The sequence below is a fragment of the Phyllobates terribilis genome, unplaced genomic scaffold (assembly GCF_046119375.1).
Source record: "Phyllobates terribilis strain yellow unplaced genomic scaffold, ASM4611937v1 Scaffold_5__5_contigs__length_657084704, whole genome shotgun sequence".
NCBI classification, from domain to species: Eukaryota; Metazoa; Chordata; class Amphibia; order Anura; family Dendrobatidae; genus Phyllobates; species Phyllobates terribilis.
This window is the reverse complement of record NW_027362765.1, coordinates 298,862,399-298,884,983: the sequence shown is the minus strand read 5'-3', so window position 1 is coordinate 298,884,983 and position 22,585 is coordinate 298,862,399.

Genomic DNA, 22,585 nt, shown 5'->3' with positions numbered 1-22,585 from the left:
CAAATTCCCTCACTCCCCACAGTTGCTTTCCCTGCTCTGAAACCAGGGCTGTGGAGTCTGTAAGCCAAACCTCCAACTCCGACTCCTCAATTTCCATGACACAGACTCCGACTCCCTCATACATGGCTCATGTTTAAGTGTTACTGTAGCACAGATTCATCTCAGCTAAAAGTCTAGACCCTTAGATCAGGAATAGGACAGACATTTATAGGACATTTCATAACTTTCCTAAATTCTTATGAAAAAAATAATCCCCACAAACTGCATTGAACTACTGTACCCAATTTATTATATATTTTAGGAGTTGGAGTCGGTCCATTTTATACCGATTCCGACTCCACAGCCCTGCCTGAAACGGGATGTTATCAGGCACATCCTCTTCAGAGGGCGGACAGTACCTTTTCTACTGCGCGTGCGCCAGTTGTTTTGATGCAGACTCAGTATGGTCTCTCTGCTTGCAGCGCTCCATCGCTGGCTCGCTAGTTCCCTTTACTGTGCATCAGGTGACTAACAAGAATGCACTTACCATGTGACAAAACGAAAACTGCAGTAAAAAAAGCAATAGATTGACCTCTGAAAAGGCTGTTTCAGGGCAGGGAAGCAACTGAGGCCAGTTACCACAACGCTGGCCCCATGATGCTTTGTTTTAGGAAGAAAAGCTATGTAAGTGACAGCAGCCCCCTACTCCTTGATGATGATCTATTAGAGAATTCAGTTGGGATTCTCAAACCAATATTCATTGGAAGTATAAAAAAAAAAAAAAGTAGACAAAGTCAGAGTAGACAGGGAAAGGTAATTTGGAAGTTTAAAGAGGTTGTGTGCACATTCCTTCTATTTCTTGTTCTTACGGGCCCTGGCTGAGCCTGATTTTCTATGTCCAGTTCTATGGCTCAGTATGTCCTGTTCTGAATATGTATATACACATACACAGTGGGGGAAATAAGTATTTGATCCCGTGCTGTTTTTGTAAGTTTGCCCACTGACAAAGACATGAGCAGTCTATAATTTTAAGGGTAGGTTAATTTTAACATTGAGAGATAGAATATCCAAAAAAAAACAAGAAAAACACATTGTATAAATTAGATAATTTTTTGCATTTTGCAGTGAGAAATAAGTATTTGATCCCCTACAAACCATTATGAGTTTTGGCTCCTACAGACCAGTTAGACGCTCCTAATCAACTCGTTACCTGCTTTAAAGACAGCTGTCTTACATAGTCACCTGTATAAAAGACACAGACTCAATTAATCAGTCAAACTCTAACCTCTACAACATGGGCAAGACCAAAGAGCTTTCTAAGGATGTCAGGCACAAGATCATAGATCTGCACAAAGCTGGAATGGGCTACAAAACCATAAGTAAGACGCTGGGTGAGAAGGAGACAACTGTTGGTGCAATAGTAAGAAAATGGAAAAAATACAAAATGACTGTCAATCGACATCGATCTGGGTCACCATGCAAAATCTCACCTCGTGGGGTTTCCTTGATCAGGAGGAAGGTGAGAGATCAGCCTAAAACTACACGGGGGGAACTTGTTAATGATCTCCAGGCAGCTGGGACCATTGTCACCAAGAAAACCATTGGTAACACATTACGCCTTAATCCTGAAGTGCCTGCAAGGTCCCCCTGCTCAAGAAGGCACATGTGCAGGCCCATCTGAAGTTTGCCAATGAACACCTGGGTGATTCTGTGAGTTATTGGGAGAAGGTGCTGTGGTCAGATGAAAGAAAAATTGAGTTCTTTGGCATTAACTCAACTCGCCGTGTTTAGAGGAAGAAGAAAGATGAGCACAACCCTAAGAACATCGTCCCAACCGTGAAGCATGTTGGGGTAAACATACTTTGGGGGTGCTTTTCTGCAAAGGGGACATGAAAACTGCACTGTACTGAGGGGAAGATGTATGGGGTCATGTATCGTGAAATTTTGGCCAACAACCTCCTTCCCTCAGTAAGAGCATTGAAGATGGGTCGTGGCTGGGTCTTCCAGCAAGACAATGACCCAAAACATACAGCCAATGCAACAAAGGAGTGGCTCAAAAAGAAGCACAGTAAGGTCATGGAGTGGCCTAGCCAGTCTCCAGCCCTTAATCCCATAGAAAACTTATGGAGGGAGTTGAAGCTACGAGTTGCCAAGCGACTGCCTCAAAATTTTAATGATTTAGAGATTATCCTCAAAGAGGAGTGGGCCAAAATTCCTCCTGACATGTGCGCAACCCTCATCATCAACTACAAAAAAGTCTGACTGCTGTGCTTGCCAATAAGGCTTTCGCCACCAAGTATTAAGTGTTGTTTGCCAGAGGGATCAAATACTTATTTCTCACTGCAAAATGCAAATAAATGTATCTAATTTATACAGTGTGATTGTGATTTTCTTGATTTTTTTGGGGATATTCAACCTCTTAATGTTAAAATTAACCTACCCTTAAAATTATAGACTGTTCATGTCTGTCAGTGGGCAAACTCACAAAAACAGCAAGGGATCAAATACTTATTTCCCCCACCGTGTGTGTGTGTGTGTGTGTGTGCGCATGTGCATATATATATATATATATATATATATATATATATATATATATATATATATATATATATATATATATATATATATATATATATACAGTACAGACCAAAAGTTTGGACACACCTTCTCATTTAAAGATTTTTCTCTATTTTCATGACTATGAAAATTGTACATTCACACTGAAGGCATCAAAACTATGAATTAACACATGTGGAATTATATACTTAACAAAAAAGTGTGAAACAACTGAAAATATGTCTTATATTCTAGGTTCTTCAAGGTAGCCACCTTTTGTTTTGATGACTGCTTTGCACACTCTTGGCATTCTCTTGATGAGCTTCAAGAGGTAGTCACCAGAAATGGTCTTCCAACAATCTTGAAGGAGTTTCCAGAGATGCTTAGCACTTGTTGGCCCTTTTGCCTTCACTCTGCGGTCCAGCTCACCCCAAACCATCTCAATTGGGTTCAGGTCAGGTGCCTGTGGAGGCCAGGACATCTGGCGTAGCACCCCATCACTCTGCTTCTTGGTCAAATAGCCCTTACACAGCCTGGAGGTGTGTTTGGGGTCATTGTCCTGTTGAAAAATAAATGATGGTCCAACTAAACGCAAACCCGATGGAATAGCATGCCGCTGCAAGATGCTGTGGTAGCCATGCTGGTTCAGTATGCCTTCAATTTTGAATAAATCCCCAACAGTGTCACAAGCAAACCCCACCCTACACCATTACACCTCCTCCTCCATGCTTCGCGGTGGGAACCAGGCATGTAGAGTCCATCCGTTCACCTTTTCTGCGTCGCACAAACACACGGTGCTTAGAAACAAAGATCTCAAATTTGGACTCATCAGAACAAAGCACAGATTTCCACTGGTCTAATGTCCATTCCTTGGGTTCTTTAGCCCAAACAATTCTCTTCTGCTTGTTGCCTGTCCTTAGCAGTGGTTTTCTAGCAGCTATTTTACCATGAAGGCCTGCTGCACAAAGTCTCCTCTTAACAGTTGTTGTAGAGATGTGTCTGCTGCTAGAACTCTGTGGCATAGACCTGGTCTCTAATCTGAGCTGCTGTTAACCTGTGATTTCTGAGGCTGGTGACTCGGATAAACTTATCCTCAGAAGCAGAGGTGACTCTTGGTCTTCCTTTCCTGGGGCGGTCCTCGTGAGCCAGTTTCTTTGTAGCGCTTGATGGTTTTTGCAACTGCAGTTGGGGACACTTTCAAAGTTTGCCCAATTTTTCGGACTGACTGACCTTCATTTCTTAAAGTAATGATGGCCACTCATTTTTCTTTACTTAGCTGCTTTTTTCTTGCCATAATACAAATTCTAACAGTCTATTCAGTATGACTATCAGTTGTGTATCCACCTGACTTCTGCACAACACAACTGATGGTCCCAACCCCATTTATAAGGCAAGAAATCCCACTTATTAAACCTGACAGGGCACACCTGTGAAGTGAAAACCATTTCCGGTGACTACCTCTTGAAGCTCATCAAGATTATGCCAAGAGTGTGCAAAGCAGTCATCAAAGCAAAAGGTGGCTACTTTGAAGAACCTAGAATATAAGACATATTTTCAGTTGTTTCACACTTTTTTGTTAAGTATATAATTCCCCATATGTTAATTCATAGTTTTGATGCCTTCAATGTGAATGTACAATTTTCATAGTCATGAAAATACAGAAAAATCTTTAAATAACGTGTGTCCAAACTTTTGGTCTGTACTGTGTATATATATATATATATATATATATATATATATATATATATATATATATATATACAGGGTGGTCCAAAAGTAGGTGGACAGAAAGTGTAATAAGGTTATGAAGGGGGAGATTTATCAAACACTAAATTGCAGCCGCCTGTCAGGATCATCCTCCAATAAACCATGAATTAGACGTGGACGATAAGTTTTCCACCCAACAGATTTCAGGATTCGCATGATAGAAGCTCGTGAAATTCCCAATTCCAAAGAGGCTCTTCTGGTGACTTTTTTGGACTCTGAACAAATGTTTCAGCAACAAGTTGTTTATTATCTTCTGTACAGACTGTTTTGGGTCGACCAGTTTTTGGAGCATTAAGGATTGAGCCAGTGGCATTGAATTTGTCACGAATGCGGTAAATGGTTTGTCTCTTTGGGGCTTGAGTAACAAATGTTTCAACTCAATTTGCTCTAACGGTTTCAGCATTTTGAGATTTCCAATACTCTGTTAAAATCCATTTTCTTTGATCTGTATTTAAATTATTTCCCATTATGTGTTATCTGAAAAGAAAACAGATTTGGGGGAGATCTATCTGTGAAAACTAGATCTATGAAACTGGCTCAGTTGCCCTTAGCAACCAATCAGATTCCACCTTTCATTTTCCAAAGAGTTTAAGGAATGAAAAGTGGAATCTGATTGGTTGCTACGAGCTACTGAACCAGTTTCACTTTACACCATGTTTGATAAATCTCCCCCTTCATAACCTTATTACACTTTCTGTCCACCTACTTTGGACCACCCTGTATGTATGTATATATGTGTTTATATATATATATATATAATATATATACACTGCTCAAAAACATAAAGGGAACACTCAAATAACACATCCTAGATCTGAATGAATGAAATATTCTCATTGAATACTTTGTTCTGTACAAAGTTGAATGTGCTGACAACAAAATCACACAAAAATCATCAATGGAAATCAAATTTATTAACCAATGGAGGCCTGGATTTGGAGTCACCCCCAAAATTAAAGTGGAAAAACACACTACAGGATGATCCAACTTTGATGTAATGTCCTTAAAACAAGTTAAAATGAGGCTCAGTAATGTGTGTTGCCCTCACGTGCCTGTATGACCTCCTTACAACGCCTGGGCATGCTCCTGATGAGGTTGCGGATGGTCTCCTGTGGGATCTCCTCCCAGACCTGGACTAAAGCATCCGCCAACTCCTGGACAGTCTGTGATGCAACGTGACATTGGTGGATGGGAGTCTCGGATGAGACTCACACATTCAAGTCTATGGGTGCAAGAAAAAAAACGGATCCCATCCGATTTTTACAGATAGATTTGTATTATAAACCTAGGCAATATAATTTTTATTTCTATAGTGCCAACATATTCCACAGCACTTTACTTGTATAGACAATATGTGATCATGTGCATGTTTTAATGTAGTTGTATGAAAACAGATTGCACATGGATGTAAAAGGACACACCGATGGCACATGGATGAAAATACTAAAAAAAAAAATTGTCAGAGTTTTCTAGGCTGAAACTTTGATGATTTTTCATATGCTTGTCTGCAGGCAACTAAGTATGGTGAGAGTGGGGATGTTGCATTGCTAGGGCCAGCTTATATTTCTACGACACTGTGACATTTTATTTTTATTTTTGAGGCCCCCAAGAAAAAAACTTTGAAGACAGGACTTGTTAGAAATAAAGTGGAAAAAAGGGCCTGCCTAGCGTTGGTGTATTTGTACACCTGTATATTTATTTAATACTTCGTGGCGAATATACTAACATGTACATACACAATGTGTCAGCACACCGCGATTATAGGGGTTGTCCATTACTTTGACATTGATGCCCTATCCGTAGCATAGGGCATCAATGTATGACTGGCCGGAGTCCCACATGCGGCACCCCCGCCGATCAGCTGTTATCGTTGCCGGCGGCTGGAAGTCCTTACCTGCTTGCCTGGCCATCAAGTTGCAGTGGCCGCCGCTTGTAACTGCACATCCGCCTCCCATTCAATTGAATAGGAGGCGGATGTGCAGTAACAAGCGGCAACCACTGCAACTTGACGGCCAGGCACCGCAGGCAATGACTTATGGCTGGCGGCCGCCGCCGGCACCGATAACAGCTGATCGGCAGGGGTGCCGCGTGCGGCACCCCAGCCTATCATACATTGATGCCCTATCCTACGGATAGGGCATCAATGTCAAAGTAGTGGACGACTTCTTTAAGGAATACATACTCCACTATTGCTATACCCGTAAATAATCCAAGGCATTTTGTTAACAATTTTTGAGTAAAAGTGCAAAAGCCATCCAACCACATCAAGGTGTACCTAAGTATGGATGGTCCCTAATGCTAATGTCCTACTTTTCCATATGTCAAGCCAGTCTTCATCTGAACTGGGGAAGTGAAAGGAAATCAGGCATCGCTCGTATTTAAAAGCTCTGGAAAATATGGTCTGGAGGAGGGGGTTCCTGGTTGGCTACTTATTGGTGGCCGAGTCACAACATTTAATACTGGCACGATCTAACGTGTCCATTCCATGGCAATCGTTTTGTCCTATTTTCTTTGTGGTGTATTGATGGTTCCCTACGGGTCAGTGATCTCTACAACATACAATCAGTCTTGAGCCAAGATCCTTTGCTGACTCTTTCTGCTACCTAGGAATCCAGTCCATAATTTTACATGGTGTTATAATTTTCAATACTTTGTCTATTTTGCCCTGGTCGTTTAGTGGCATGCACATTCACAAACTGTAAACTTGTTAAAATGTTCCCTGTGATAACAGTACTTCATTTTGACAGCCACAAGGCTTATAATAGTGAGAGCCCCACCGTCCTCCAGCAGATTTGCTGTTTGGATTTTATTCTGCAATCCTCCAGCAATTTCTAGCACAGCACATGTACAATGAACTATGAAGGGATTCCACCTTTGCAATGTAGCACCACTCTTTGCAAAATTTGCGGTGACAATTTTTATCACCCAGAAGAGCAGAGCCTTTCATTAGTTTTCCTCTTTGTATGTACAATGCCTCATTTTAACAAACAAATGCTGATGCAAAATACAAACTAGAATACTGCCATGTGAATGAGCGGTACAAGAGACAGACTACGGCACTCTCATCACAGTGATTGCCACACTTTTTCTCAGTAATACTAGCCATAATGCCCCATACAAACCAAGCTACAATAGAGCCTCCTATAACCAGACCCCATCATAGTCCACATCAATGTAGAGCAGTGTTTCCTAAACCCCATCCTCACGGCCCCCCACAGGTCAAGTTTTCAGGATCTCCTTAGTATTGCACAGGTGATTGAAGTATCATCAAGGCATCAGGAATTCTCTCACCTGTGCAATACTAAGGAGATCCTGAAAACATGACCTGTGGGGGGCCGTGAGGATGGGGTTTGGGAAACACTGATGTGGAGCATGTTCCAGGGCAGCAGCAATGGAACGTATTGATCTTTGCAGTACTGACAGACCAGGGAAGATCAGAGGTGGCTCAGATGGATCTCATTGGCTTTTGGCAGCCTAATTTTTCTAGATGATAGTCGCTGTATTGATCAATTTTTAGGCATTTTAATGCCACCCTCTAAAAACAGGAAATTCTATTCAAGTGGAGAGTGAAACCAGTTCTCGGGAAGTATAAGATAATGGCTAATTTCAACCAAGGAGGACAATTAGGATGAATGGAATATGACTTCTATTCTAGATGTATCATCAATACTTCTCTCCATTCAGATGTCCGTGAGTCACCAATGTGTTCTATCCATGGGTTTCCATTTTAGTCTGTGGCTGTTCACATCTGTGTTTGTTTGCAAGCTGAGTGGTCTGCATGAATCAAAACTACCTATACAAGTCTATGGGTCCGTGAAAAATCACTAACCGCACAAGTTGTCATCTGTGTGTTGTCTGTTTTTAACAATGTGTCGGAGAAGCTTTGCAAATTATTTATTTTTTCATAAGAAAAGTTGCTGAAGAAACACTCATGATAAAAACTGACAGTGACCAAATACTGATTTAATTCTAATAAAAAAACACTGATGAAAATCAGACTGATTTTTGCATACAAGAGAAATCACTGAAGTCCAAATGAGGGGTTTCCCAATGTTTATCACAGAATTCATTATAAATATAGGGCCACTGCGTTTTCGGCAGCTGAGAACTCCAGTGATCTTGAGAATGGGGGTCCCTTGTGTAACTAGATGGGTAGTAAGCAAAGTCAACCACCACATTATTTACTTTCTTTGATAAAAAAATCACATTCTCTTCTCATAATTAGCGGATGCCATGTTGCGTTGGAGAGCCCTCTGATGTGCCTAAACAGTGGAAACCCCCTATAAGTGACACCATTTTGAAAACTAGACCTCTCAGGCAATTTATCTAGATGTGTGGTGAGCACCTTGACCCACAGGTGCTTCACAGAAGTTTATAACGTTGAGCCGTGAAAATAAAATAAATCACATTTTTCCCACAAAAATGTTTTTTTTAGCCCTAAATTTTGCATTTTTCACAAGGGTAACCGGAGAAAATGGACTCCAAATTTTTTGGTGCAATTTCTCCTGAGTACGCAAATATCCCATATGTGGGTGAAAACTACTGTTTGGGCACACAGCAGGGCTTAGAAAGGAAGGAGTGACGTTTTTGAATGCACATTTTGATGGAATGGTGTAGGGGTGTCATGTTGCGTTTGGAGAGCCCCTGATGTGCCTCAATAGTGGAAACCCCCACAAGTGACCACATTTTGAAAACTACACTCCTCAAGGATTTTATCAAGGGGTATAGTGAACATTTTGAATCCAGGGGTACGACACAAAATTTGATAACATTAGGTCATCATATTGAATATGTATTTGTATGTAATAGACCCCTAAAGGAATTTATCTAGACGCGGTGAGCACCTTGAACCCACTGGTGCTTCACAGATTTTACAATGTTGATCTGTGAAAGTGAAAAAAAAAATTTTACACAAAAAAATTTTAGCCCCAATTTTTTTTTAGTTTCACAAGGATAGCAGAAGAAAATGGACCCCAAAACTTGTTGTGCAATTTCTTCTGAGTAAGCTGTTACCCTATATGTGGTCGAAATCTACTTTTCAGACACAGTGCAAAGCTGAGAAGGAAAGAAGCGCCATATTGGAGTTCAGATTTTGCTGGTTTGAGGGTGCCATGTCACATTGGAAGAGCCCCTGAGGTGCCAGAACAGCCGAACCCCCCTCCCTATAAGTGACCCCATTTTACAAACTACACCTCTCAATTAATTAATCTAAGGATGCAGAGATCATATTGACACCACAGGTGTGTCACAGAATTTTATACCATTGGGCAGTGAAGAAACAATACAATTTTTACCACCAAAATTTTGTTTAGCCCCATATTTTGCATTTTCACACTCGGAAATGGGTAAAAATGGCACTAAAATTTGTCCCTCAATTTCTGCTGAATGTACAAATACCCCATATGTGGCTGTACTGCTTAGCCACATGGCGGGACTCAGGAGGAAATGAGCGCTATTTGCCTCCTGGAGCACAGATTTTCCTAGAATAGTTTGCGGACTCCATATACAGAGCCCCTAAGTGCTAGAAAAGCAGAATATTCCCCTCAAGTGACGCCTTTGGGAATTTATCTACAAGTGTAGTGACGATTTTGACTCCATGGGTGTTTTCCAGAAACAAGTAGTAGTGGATGTTGCTGAGTGAAAATTGCAAACTGCTATTGTAGTGACGAGTGATGTTGTAGTGATCAGAACGTTGTAGTGACCAGTACGTTGTCGTGCCTGTACATTGTGCACAGCTCAGGCTTCTAGAGAAATGCGCCTGTAAATTAGGCCAGCTCTCATCGCTACAGAAATGCCAAACATGTGGATGCTAAATGTGGTTTAGACAAATTGGGGCCCAGAAGGGAGGGGGGCATTTGGATTTGGGAGTGCAGAATGCGCTGAATTTCTTTTGGGGGGCGAGGGGCCATAGCACTTTTCCAGAGCCTTTGTACTATAACGTGGAAGTCCCCTATATTTCTGATAACAGATGATGGACATGAGTGGGGGCTTTTTTTGTGGATTGAGTTGAAGCTTTTATTGGGAACATTTTACATAACATTTTGGATCACATTTATCCAGTGCTCTTAGCACTTACTTTGGGGTTTCCATCTAAATCTCCAGTTGACGTGACAGATGAAACCCCCAAAGGATCTATTCACTATAATGATGCAGCAGAGTTACTCTGAACTCCGTCTGGCCTCTGTTCAGCGTTGTCCTTCTTTCCAGAGGTGCGCAAAACTGTGGCTGATGGCACGTTTAGGCACGCCTAAAAAGACGGACACCGCTGGATCACAGGTCAGACGGTATCAACAGTGTCTCCATCTGCGTCATTATAGGGAATATTCCGCCAGGGTTTCCGCCTGAATCACGTATCCTAGAGATTTACACGGAAACACTGGTATAAGCACTCAGCGCAGAACGGAGGATAAATGTGAGCCTGCGATCTTTGGGAGGCAGAATGAACAAATCAACATAAGGTGAAGAATTGATTTTATTTATTTTTTACATCATTCCTTATGCTGTATAAGTGATTAGACATCTTTATTCTTCGGGTTGGTGTAATTATAGTGATACCAGATTTATATCGGGTTTTTATGTTTGGCTGCTGTCACACACTAAAAGACGCTTTTTTTTGCAAAGACTAGTGCTCACTACTTGAGTTTGCATCGGGTGCTTGGGTATGCACTGAGTATCGTGGGTGCTCGACTGACATGCTCGAGTCTCCGCCCCATATGTTTCGCGGCTGTTATACAGCCAAAAAAAACATGCAGGGATTGCCTGCTATTCACGAGCCATCCCCGCATGTTTTTTTTTTGGCTGTCTAACAACCATGTAACATGCAGGGTGGGGAATCGAGCATCTCACTCGAGCACCCGCGATACTTGGTGCATACCTAAGTACCCGATGCAAACTCAAGTAACGAGCACTTGCACTCAAGACTAATGACAACATATTTAATATGATGGCCTAACGTTATCAAATTTTGTGTCGTACCTCTGGGTTCAAAATGTTCACTATACCCCTTGATAAAATCCTTGAGGGGTGTAGTCTCCAAAATGGGGTCACTTGTGGGGGGTTTCCACTGTTTAGGCACATCAGGAGCTCTCCAAATGCAACATGGCGTCTGCTCTCAATTCCAGACAATTTTGCGTTCAAAAAATTATACAGTGCTCCTTCCCTTCTGAACCCAGCTGTGCGTCCAAAACAGTGGTTTTCCCCCACATATGGGGTATCTATCGGCTTACTCAGGATAAATTGCACAACAAATGGTATGGTGCAATTTCTTCTGTTACCCTTATAAAAATGCGAAATTGGGGGCTGGAAAACATTTTTGTGGGAAAAATGTGAAAATTTTATTTTTACGGCTTCATGTTATAAACTTCTGTGCTGCACCTGGGGGTTCAAGGTGTTCACCACACATCTAAATAAGTTCCTTTTTTAGGCCAGACAGAAATTTATCAAGGATGAGAGGGGCATGGATGTTCTCCCGGGGCTCCCACGTTCTCTCCCTCAGGACCAAACCCCTTCCAATCTACCAGAAAAAAGGTTTTTCCTCTTACCCTTTTGGTGGCCAGAATGTTCTCTACCTCAAACTCGTTTTCAGCGGAAGCCGGAGCAGGAGGCGTACCTGTAGACTTGGAAAAAGAGTTAAGTACCACGGGTTTGAGGAGAGATACATGGAAGGAGTTAGGGATCCGCAAGTTGGCCGGGAGTTTCAATTTATAGGCCACTGGGTTGATTTGTTTGATAACTTCTAGTGGGCCGATGAACCGAGGCCCTAACTTGTAGGAAGGAATCTTGAGCCGGACATACTTGGACGAGAGCCAGACTTTATCTCCAGGACGGAATTGTGGAGGATCCAGGCGTTTTTTGTCAGCGTGTTTTTTCATCCGCTCGGACGACTGAAGGAGTGCGGATCGGGTACTCTCCCAAATAGAGGAAAATTTGCTAACGAGAGATTCCGCAGCCGGATTGTCCACCGAGGTGGAGACGGGAAATGGGATCCGAGGATGCTGACCGAAGACTACAAAAAACGGGGATCTGGAGGAAGATTCGCTCTCGTGATTATTGTAAGAGAATTCGGCCCATGGCAGGAGATCCACCCAGTCTGAATGGTGGGCATTAACGAAGTGCCGGAGGTAACTGGTCAGGATCTGATTGATCCGCTCCACTTGACCATTGGACTGTGGGTGGTATGCGGAGGAGAAGTCCAGGGTGACGTCTAGTAGCTTACATGTGGCTCTCCAGAAGCGTGAGGTGAACTGAACCCCACGATCTGACACGATGTGGAGGGGCAGGCCATGGAGACGGAAGATGTGGCGGATAAAGTCTTTAGCCAGCTCTGGTGCAGATGGGAGGCCTGGCAGGGGAATGAAATGAGCCATTTTGGAAAAGCGGTCAGCGACCACCCAAATGACCGTACAACCGGCAGAGACAGGGCGATCTGTTATGAAGTCCATAGCTATATGCTGCCAGGGGGCAGCAGGTACTGGAAGAGGAAGGAGGCGACCGGCTGGCAGGTGTCTCGGAACCTTGTTGCGGGCGCAGGACACGCAGGCAGAAACAAAGTCTATTACGTCCTTGTGCATGGTAGGCCACCAGTAGTGCCGGGTGATAAGCTGGAGGGTCTTTTTCTGACCGGCATGGCCAGCAAGCTTAGACGAGTGACCCCAGTGTAGGATCTTCTCCCGATCAGGTACCGTTACGAACGTCTTACCGGGAGGGAGACGATTTAGACTCACGGGGGCTACCTGCATTACTCTGGCGGGATCGATGATGTGTTTAGGTTCCTCCTCAAGATCAGACACCAGGAAGGATCGGGACAAGGCGTCAGCTTTGATGTTTTTGTCAGCCAGGCGAAAATGAAGAACAAAACCAAAGCGAGCAAAAAACAAGGACCACCGGGCTTGGCGCGGGTTAAGTCTCTGGGCACTCTGGAGGTAAGCCAAGTTCTTGTGGTCCGTGTAAATTATTACCGGGTGAAGAGCCCCCTCGAGCAGGTAACGCCACTCCTGCAATGCCAGCTTAATGGCCAATAATTCTCGGTCTCCTATAGAATAGTTGCGCTCGGAAGAGGAGAAGAGTTTGGAGAAGAAGCCGCAAGTTACCATTCTCCCGGAAGACGATTTTTGGGTAAGTACCGCTCCGGCTCCAGAGGAGGAGGCGTCAACTTCCAGGAAGAATTGCTTGTTGCCGTCCGGGCGATGCAGCACCGGGGCGGAAGAGAAAGCCTGTTTTAAGGAAAGAAAGGCTTCCTCAGCTTCGGGCGGCCATTCTCTGAGATTAGTGCCCTTACGGGTGAGCACAGAGATTGGGGCAGTCCGGGAAGAGAAGTGCGGTATGAAGAGGCGGTAGTAGTTGGCGAAGCCCAGGAACCGCTGAATTGCCTTCAACCCATCTGGTCGAGGCCACTTCTCGATGGCAGACAGTTTCTCAGGATCCATTCGTAGGCCGGTCTGAGAAATTATGTAGCCCAAAAACGGAAGCGAGGTCTGCTCAAAGATGCACTTCTCATATTTAGCATAGAGGTGGTTCTGCCTGAGCCTGAGCAGAACCTGACGAACATCCCTCCGGTGTGTGGGGAGATCCAGAGAGAAGACCAAGATGTCGTCCAGGTACACCACTACGCAGGAGTAGAGAAGGTCCCGGAAGATGTCATTGACCAACTCTTGAAAGACGGCGGGAGCGTTACAGAGACCGAAGGGCATTACCAGGTATTCATAGTGGCCGTCCTGGGTGTTGAATGCCGTCTTCCATTCATCCCCCTGACGGATACGGACCAGGTTATACGCCCCACGGAGGTCCAGCTTGGTGAAGATTCTAGCCCCCCTCAGACGGTCAAATAATTCCGGAATGAGCGGAAGGGGGTATTTATTCTTCACCGTGATCTGGTTAAGGCCTCTATAGTCTATACAGGGACGGAGTGAGCCATCCTTCTTTTTGACGAAGAAGAAGCCTGCTCCCGCCGGGGAAGTAGATTTCCGGATGAATCCCTGGGCCAGATTCTCCTCAATATATTCTGACATGGATCTGGTCTCAGCAGCGGACAAAGGGTAAATGCGCCCACGGGGAGGAGTAGCGCCGGGCATCAGGTCGATTGGGCAGTCGTATGGTCTATGAGGGGGAAATGTCTCTGCCTCCTTTTTACTAAAGACGTCCACATACGACCAATAAGGAGCCGGAAGACCAGGTAGATTGGCTGGAGTAGGAGAAGGACGGACAGGATGGACGGGAACTAAACAAGTCTTATGGCAGTCCTGTCCCCAGCGAAGGACTTCTCCGGTCTGCCAATCAAGCACGGGTGCATGTCTCTGAAGCCAAGGTAGGCCTAGCAATAGTCCAGGCAGAACATGAAAGAAGATGCTCTCAGAGTGCAGCATTCCCACCTGCAGGGTTATGGATTCGGTGATGAGTTGGATGGGATGTGGTAAGAGGCCCCCATCCACGGCAGCGACAGATAAGGGTACAGCTAGAGGTTTGGTGGGAATGCGGTATTTCTCTACCAGAGACTGAGAAATGAGATTTCCGGCAGCTCCAGAGTCAAGTTGGGCTAGTTCAAAATAACGATTCTCCCTGCAGATGATAGAGACCGACAGCAACAGAGATGGAGAGGGTTTACTCTTGTCTAGGACGACCTCTCTGAGCGATCCTAGACACAGGCGTTTCCCGACCTCTCCGGGCAGGAACGGATCCGGTGCTCCTTACTGCCACAGTAGAAGCAGCTCCCCTCGGCACGGCGTAACTCTTGACGGGTTTTGACCATCTTGGTCTGGTCGACCTGCATAGGCTCGGGTGAGTGCGCCTGGGGAGTAGCAGGAGAAGGGACAGGTTTCAGAAAGGTAGGGGCTAGACGTGGAAACCTCCTCTCACGGGTGACCTCTTTGGCGCGTTCCTGGAACCGGATGTCAATCCGGGTGGCAAGAGTTATTAAGTCGTCAAGAGTGGTAGGTATGTCCCGACCGACGAGTTCATCTTTAATACGGCCGGACAGACCCTCCCAAAAGACAGACACCAGGGCGTCGTTATCCCAGGCCAGCTCCGAAGCAAGGGTACGGAACCGTATGGCATATTGGCCCACGGTGAGATTTCCTTGATGGAGACGTAGCAGAGATAATGCGGATGAGGTCTTCCGTCCGGGTTCGTCGAAGACTTTCCGGAAAGCCGTGAGAAAGGCTGGCAGGTTGGACACCAGGGGGTCTCCTCTCTCCCATAGAGGATTTAGCCAAGCCAGTGCCTCCCCCGTGAGATGGGACATGATGAAGGCTACTTTGGCCCGGTCGGAGATAAACTGGTGGGACAGGAGTTCAAAGTGCAGGGTGCACTGGTTCATGAAGCCCCGAGCTTGAGCGGGGTGGCCTCCGAAGCGAGGAGGTGCAGAAAGCCGGGGTCCGGGGCAGGATGCCATGGTATTGGTGGGCAGCGGCGCTGCCGGGCTGCGAATCATGACACTAGCGGTGGTTGCTGGTGGAGCAGTCAGAGTGTCCAGGCGAGAGTTGACATTCCGCAGATGACTCAGGATGGACTCCTGTTGGGACCTCTGACGGGACAGTTCATGACATAGGTCCGAGAGCGAGGGAGCTTGGGTGCCACCGGGTTCCATGGCCTGAGCAAACTGTAACGGGTCTGGGAGGCGGAACCTCTGAGCAACTATACAAGGGGGCAGTCCTTGTAAGGAAGCGGGTGGCTCCCAGGGAAGACGGGCAGGTAGTCACGGCAAGTGACAGGGACAGTCTCTGGGTAGAAGGGCAGGTAGTCGCGGCAAGTGACAGGGACAGTCTCTGTGTAGAAGGGCAGGTAGTCACGGCAAGTGACAGGGACAGTCTCTGGGTAGAAGGACGGGTACTCACGGCAAGTGACAGGGACAGTCTCTGGGTAGAAGGACAGCAGGCAGGTGGCTGGTGAGCACTCCCAGGTGAGCGGGCGAGAGTCTCTGGACGGGCAGGTGGTCACGGCAAGTGACGGCAGAGCCTCCAGGTAGGCTAGCAGGCAGGTAGCAGGTGAGTGCTCCCAGGTGAGCAGGCGAGAGTCTCTGGACAGGCAGGTGGTCACGGCAAGTGACGGCGGAGCCTCCAGGTAGGCTAGCAGGCAGGTAGCAGGTGAGCGCTCCCAGGTGAGCAGGCAAGAGTCTCTGGACAGGCAGGTGGTCACGGCAAGTGACGGCGGAGCCTCCAGGTAGGCTAGCAGGCAGGTAGCAGGTGAGCGCTCCCAGGTGAGCAGGCAAGAGTCTCTGGACAGGCAGGTGGTCACGGCAAGTGACGGCGGAGCCTCCAGGTAGGCTAGCAGGCAGGTAGCAGGTGAGCGCTCCCAGGTGAGCGGGCAGGCTGGTCCATAGACAGACTGACAGGTGTCGGAAGGCAGACCGTCGGACCGCAGGCTTGCAAGCAGGTAAACGGATATCAGGCAGGTATCAAGCAGGAATCTGACAGGTGACTGGCAGGTAACTGGTAACGGGACCTGAGGGCTGAAGCAGAGTGAAGGCTTTGCAACAACATTGCTCGGGCACCTCAATTTTGGAGGAGGTGCCTTATATATGGTGAGGTCCTCCGGCCATTGGCCGTGGACTCCTTAGGACGGCGCGCGCGGCCCCTTTAAGAGAGGGGGAGCGCGCGCGCCCTAAGCACAGTGGCCGGGAAGCAGCGCGCGCTGCCAGCAGAGCGGGAGGAGGACGCCGGGCACAGAGTGGAGAGGTGAGGGGAACAGCGTCCCTGCCTAGCAGGAGGCAGGGACGCCGACGCTACACAGAGGCTGTGTGGGAGCTCATACTGTAGTATATAGGGAGGCTGCGTGGGTGCTCAGGCTGTATATAGGGAGACTGTCTTGGGGCTCATGCTGTATATAGTGAGGATGTGTCGGAGCGCATGCTGTATATAGGAGGCTATATGGGGGCTCATGCTGTATATAGCAGACTATATGGGGCTCACGCTGAATATAGGAGGTTATGTGAGGGCTCATACTGTATGATATTAAGGCTGTTTGGGGGCTCATGCTGTATATTGGAGACTATGTGTTTAAACTAGGGATTGGGGGGGTATTCATTTTATAGGTGGGGAAGATAGTGCAGATAGTGACCTGGCCACAAATAAAGAAATTGGGGGTGGGGTTAGAAAAGTCAATATAGTAAGAAGGAATAGAGAGGTACGGAGAGATACCTAAAATGTATGTACACTAATGCCAGAAGCCTCACCAACAAAATGGAGGAATTAGAATTAATTTTGTTGGAAAATAATTATGACATGGTGGGGATATCTGAGACATGGCTGGATGAGAGCCATGACTGGGCAGTTAATTTACAGGGCTATAGTCTGTTCAGAAATGACCGTACAAACAAGCGAGGGGGGGTGTGTGTTTATATGTAAAATCATCCTTAAAACCCATCTTGCGTGAGAATATATGTGAATCTAATGAAAATGTAGAGTCCCTGTGGGTGGAGATAAGGGGAGGGGGAAAAAATAATAAATTACTGATAGGGGTTTGTTATAAGTCTCCAAAAATAATGGAAGCAGCGGAGAATATCCTCATAAAGCAAATAGATGAAGCAGCGACTCAAGGAGAAGTCATTATAATGGGGGACTTTAACTACCCTGAAATACATTGGGGAACAGAAACCTGTAGTTCAAGCAAAGGTAATAGGCTTTTGACAACTATGAGAGACAATTACCTTTTACAACTGGTTCAGGACCCAACAAGAAGGGGGGCACTGCTAGACCTAATATTAACCAACAGGCCAGACCGCATATCAAATATACGAGTTGGGGATCACTTGGGTAATAGTGATCACAAAATAATAAGTTTTCATGTAACCTTTAATAAGATGTGTAGTAGAAGGGTTACAAGGACACTAAACTTCAGGAAGGCAAATTTCCAACGGTTGAGAGATGATCTTAGTGCAATAAACTGGGACGATATCCTGAGACATAAAACTACACAAAGCAAATGGGAGACATTTATTAGCATCCTTAATAGGACCTGTGCACAATATATACCCTATGGGAATAAACATGCTAGAAATAGGAGGAAACCACTATGGCTAAATAGAGCTGTAAGGGGCGCAATAAGTGACATAAAGAAAGCATTTAGAGAACTAAAGCAAGTAGGTAGTGATGAGGCATTAAATAAATACAGAAAATTAAATAAATTCTGTAAAAACCAAATCAAGGCAGCAGAGATTGAGACAAGAGAGACTCATTGCCAGAGAAAGTAAAAATAATCCCAAAATGTTCTTTAACTGCATAAATAGTAAGAAACTAAAAAATGATAGTGTTGGCCCCATTAAAAATAGTCTGGGTGAAATGGTGGATGAGGAAAAAGCCAATATGCTAAATTATTTTTTTACAACAGTATTTACACAAGAAAATCGCATCACAGAAAACATGATCAGTGATAACAAAAATTCTCCATTAAATGTCACTTGCTTAACCCAGCAGGAAGTACGGCGGCGTCTAAAAATCACTAAAGTTGACAAATCCCCCGGCCCGGATGGGATACACCCGCGAGTACTGCAGGAATTAAGTAACGTCATAGATAGACCATTATTTTTAATCTTTAAAGATTCCATAATAACAGGGTCTGTGCCACAGGACTGGCGTATAGCAAATGTGGTGCTAATATTCAAAAAGGGGACAAAAGCCGAACTTGGAAATTATAGGCCAGTAAGCTTAACCTCTACTGTGGGTAAAATCCTGGAGGTTTTCTAAGAGATGCTATACTAGAGTATCTGAAGAAGAATAACCTCAGGACCCAATATCAACATGGGTTTACGAGGGACCGTTCCTGTCAAACTAATCTGATCAGCTTTTATGAAGAGGTAAGTTCCGGACTGGACCAAGGAAATGTAGTGGATGTTGTGTATATGGACTTTTCAAAAGCTTTTGATACGGTTCCACACAAAAGGTTGATACATAAAATGAGAACAATTGGGATAGGGGAAAATATATGTAAGTGGGTTAAAGCCCCCGTCACACTAAGCGAGATCGCTAGTGAGATCGCTGCTGAGTCACAAGTTTTGTGATGCAACAGCGACCTCAGTAGCGATCTCGTTACGTTTGACACTTAGCAGTGACCAGGCCCCTGCTGTGAGATCGCTGGTCGTGTCGGAATGGTCTGGACATTTCTTTGATCGTTGAGGCCCCGCTGGGTAGCATGCATCGCTGTGTTTGACACCTTACCAACGACCTTGTTGACGACTCAGACACAGAGACACATAGGCGTGCATCGTTATACAGATCGTTACGGGTCACCGCATCGTTGCTGCGTCGTTGGGAAGATCTGACCGTTTGACATCTCACCAGCGACCACATAGCGACGCAGCAACGATCCCTGACAGGTCGTATCGTTGTCGGGATCGCTGTAGCGTCGCTTAGTGTGACGGGGCCTTAAGAACTGGCTCAGTGATAGGAAACAAAGGGTGGTTATTAATGGAACACACTCAGGCTGGGTCACAGTTAACAGTGAGGTACCACAGGGGTCAGTATTGGGCCTGCTTCTTTTTAACATTTATTAATGACCTTGTAGGGGGCATACAGAGTAATATTTCAATATTTTCAGATGACACTAAACTCTGCAGGGTAATCAATACAGAGGAGGACACTTTTATATTACAGGAGGATCTATGTAAACTAGAAGCTTGGGCTGATAAATGGCAAATGAGCTTTAATGGGGATAAATGTAAGGTAATGCACTTGGGCAGAGGAAATAAAATGTATACTGTAATTATATGCTTAATTGTAAAACACCGGGCAAAACGGTCACTGAAAAAGACCTGGGTGTATTGGTGGACTACAAGCTCACGTTTGGTGGCCAGTGTCAGGCAGCTGCTGCAAAGGCAAATAAAATAATTGGATGCATTAAAAGAGGCATAGATGCTCATGAGGAGAACATAATTTTACCTAACTCTATACAAGTCACTAGTGCGACCACACTTAGAATACTGTGTACAGTTCTGGTCTCCGGTGTATAAGAAAGACATAGCTGAACTAGAGCGGGTGCAGAGAAGAGCGACCAAGGTTATTAGAGGACTGGGGGTCTGCAATACCAAGACAGGTTACTACATTTGGGGTTATTTACTGTGGAAAAAAGAAGGTTTAGGGGAGATCTTATTACTATGTACAAGTATATGAGGGGACAGTACAAAGACCTTTCTACTGATCTTTTTACTCTTAGACGGGGACAAGGGGGCATCTTCTACACCTGGAGGAAAGAAGGTTTAATCATAATCACAGACGCGGATTCTTTACTGTAAGAGCAGTGAGACTATGGAACTCTCTGCCGCATGATGTTGTAATGAGTGATTCACTACTAAAATTTAAGGAGAGCATGGATGCCTTTCTTGAAAAGTATAATATTACAAGTTATATATACTAGATTCCTTGATAGGGTGTTGATCCAGGGAACTAATCTGATTGCCGTATGGATTCAGGAAGGAATTTTTTTCCCCAATGTGGAGCTTAGTGTTTGCCACATGTTTGTGTTTTGCCTACCTCTGGATCAACATGTTAGGCTATGGGTTGAACTAGATGGACTTAGTCTTCCTTCAACCTTAAAAACTATGTTACTATGTGAGTTCTTATGCTGCATTTAGGGAGGCTGTGTGGGGGCTTATGCTGTATATAGGGAGGCTGTGTGGAGGCTCATGCTGTATATAAGAGGCTATGTGGGGGCTCATACTGTATATAGGAGTCTATGTGGGACTTGTGCTGTAGATAGGAGGCTATGCGGGGCTCCTGCAGTATATAGGAAGGCTGTATGGGGGCTCATGCTGTATATATGGGGCTGTGTGGGGCTCATGCTGTATATAGGAAGGCTGTGTGGGGGCTCATGCTGTATATATGGGGCTGTGTGGGACTCATGCTGTATATAAGGAAGCTGTGTGGGGGCCCATGCTGAAGATAGGGAGGCTGTGTGGGGGCTTATACTGTATATAAGACGATATATGGGGAATCATTCTGTATATAGGGAGGCTGTGTGGGAACTCATACTATATATAAAGAGGCTATGTGGGGGCTCATACTGTATATAGGAGGCTATGTTGGACTCGTGCTATTGATAGGAGGCTATGTGGGGGTCCTGCAGTATATAGGAAGGCTGTGTGGAGGCTCATGCTGTATATAGGAAGCTGTCTTGGGGTTCATGCTGTATATAGGGAGGCTGTGTTGGAGCCCATGCTGTATATAGGAGGCTGTATATTGGAGACTATGTGGGTTCTTATGCTGCAATCAGGGGGGCTGTGTGGGGGCTTATGTTGTATATGGGGGGGGGCTCTTGCTATATATAGGGTGGCTGTGTGGGGGCTCATGCTGTATATAAGAGGTTATGTAGGGGCTCATACTGTAAATAGGAGGCTATGTGGGGCTCATAGGAGGCTATGTGGGGCTCATGCTATATATAGGAGGCTATGTGGGGGCTCATGCTGGATGCAATGTGGAAGAAAAATATTAAAATTTTACTTTTTTCCACAAAAATATTGCTTTACACCTAAATTTGGCATTTTCACCATGGTAACAGGAGAGAATAGACCATATAATTTGTTGTTCAATTTCTCATGAGTACACGGATACCCAAACTACTGTTTGGGCGCATGGCAGGGCTCAGAAGGGAAGGAGCGCCAATTGACTTTTGGAGTGCAAAATTGTCTGGAATAGATAGTGGACGCGATGTCGTGTTTTCAGAGCCTCTGATGTGCTTAAACAGAGAAAACCCCCACAATTGACCCCATTTTGGAAACTACACACTTCAAGGAACTTATCTACAGGTGAGGTGAGCACCTTAAACCCACAGGGGCTTCACAGAATTTTATAACGTTGAGCTGTGAAAATTAAAAAATACATTTCCTGCAAAAATGTTGCTTCGGCCCTAAATTTTTCATTTTCACAAGGGTAACAGAAGAAAATATACCATACAATTTATTGTGCAATTTCTCCTGAGTACGCCAATACCCCATATGAGGCGTAAAAGTACTATTTGGGCACATGGCAGGGCTCAGAAGGGAAGTAGTACCAATTGAATTCTGGAACGCAATCCCTTGTCACATTTGAAGAACCCCTGACATGCCAAAACAGCAGAAAACCCCACAAGTGACCCCATTTTGGAAACTACACCTCTTGAGGAATTCATCTAGGGTTGTAGTAAGCAATTTTAACCCTCAGGCGATTCACAGAATTGTATAACATTGGGCTGTGTCAAAGGAATATTACCATTTTTTCCACTAAAAGGTTGCTTTGGCCCCAAGTTTTGAATTTTCAAAAGCGATAATAGAAGAAATTGAATGTTACAATGTATTATATAATTTCTCCTGAGTACACTGATA